This window comes from Microtus ochrogaster, chromosome 8, assembly GCF_000317375.1.
Source record: "Microtus ochrogaster isolate Prairie Vole_2 chromosome 8, MicOch1.0, whole genome shotgun sequence".
Lineage (NCBI taxonomy): Eukaryota > Metazoa > Chordata > Mammalia > Rodentia > Cricetidae > Microtus > Microtus ochrogaster.
In genome coordinates, this window is record NC_022015.1 from 19322525 (window position 1) to 19324251 (window position 1727).

Below are 1727 nucleotides of genomic sequence, written 5' to 3' on the forward strand. Positions count from 1 at the left end.
AAGTTTTAAACTGGCTGTTTCCCTACCCTTCCTTCCTTCCTTCCTTCCTTCCTTCCTTCCTTCCTTCCTTCCTTCCTTCCTTCCTTCCTTCCTTCCAGGAAGGACCTCAAGATTGGAGAGATGGTTCAGGTTGGAAGCACTAGCTGCTTTTCCAGAGGACCCAGGTTCAATTCCCAGGACCCACATGGCAGCTCATAGCTGTCTGTGGCACCAGTTTCATAGGATCTGACACGTTCACAGACATACATACATGCAGGCAAAACGCCAATTAATGCACATGAAATTAAAAAAAAACAATCAAGTAACACTTTAAAAAAAGAAAGGACCTCAAGCCTTGCTATGGTGGTGCACGCCTTTAATCGCAAAGGTAGGTGGATCTCTGTGTGTGATTTCAAGGCAGCCAGGTCTACACAGAGATCCCTTTCTTGATAGACAGAAAGAGAGAGAGAGAGAGAGAGAGAGAGAGAGAGAGAGAGAGAGAGAGAGAGAGTCTCACTCAATAGCCCAAGCTGGTTTTGCTTCATGTTCCTCCCATTTCAGGTTCCCAGTGCTGGGATGACAGGAATGAGCCACATACCTGGCATTATATTTCATTTTGATGAGTGTCTACAATCCTGTCTTCTTTCCCTTTCTTCGTTCACTATTAGGAATTGATCTAGGACCTCATGGATGTTAGGCAAGCACTCTACTCCTGAACTGCATTCTTTCATCTCTATATGGAGAGGGGAGGGACGACCTCACTGTGTAGCTCTGGCTGACCTGCAACTTAGTAAGCAAACCACGCTGGCCTCAACTCACAGACATTCACCTGCCTCTGCTTCTTTAATGCTGGGTCTAAAGGCGTGCGCCAACATGACCAGTTTTGTTTGTTTGTTTGCTTTACATTTAAAAAATATTTTAGCTGGGTGTTGATGGCACAGCGCTCTAAATCCCAGCACTTGGGAGGCAGAGGCAGGTGGATCTCTGTGAATTCATTACAGTCTGGTCTACAAAGCTAGTTCTAGGACATCAAGGTTACATAAACAAACCTTGTCTCAAAAAATAAAATAAAATAAAAAAGACCAAAATCCAGGCTCAAGGTTTATTTTGTATCTGTACGGGTGTATTCCCTGCATGCATGTCTGTGCACCACATGTGTGCCTGATGCCCATTTGGCCAGAAGAAGGCATCAGATCCCTTGACTCTGTAGTTGTAGACAGCTGTGAGCTGCTCTGGGGATGCTGGGAATCAAATCAGGGCCCTTTGAAAGACCAGTAAGTGCTCCAAACAACTGAGCCACCTTTCTAGCCCTTTGTTTTTAATTTTAAAAATTATTTCTATGGATATTTTATCTACCTGTATTGTATGTCTGCGCACTACGTCCATGCCTGGTTCCTGCAGAAGTCATAAGAGGGTGCTGGATCCTCTGGAACTGGGGTTACAGTTGACTCTGGGCCACCGTGTGGGTGCTGGAACCATACCTGACTCCCCTTCAGAAGCAGCAGGTGCTCTTAACTGCTGAGTCATCTCCTCAGTCCCAACTAAACTTTTTTCTTTGTAAATTGTTTTTGCCTTGTTTTGGGAGACAGGGTCTCACTATGTATCCATAACTGGCATGAAACTCACCTCCCCCAGTCCCAATCAAAACATTTTATTATTATTTTTTTTTTTTTGGTTTTTCGAGACAGGGTTTCTCTGTAGCTTTGGAGCCTGTCCTGGAACTCCCTTGGTAGACCAGGCTGGCCTCG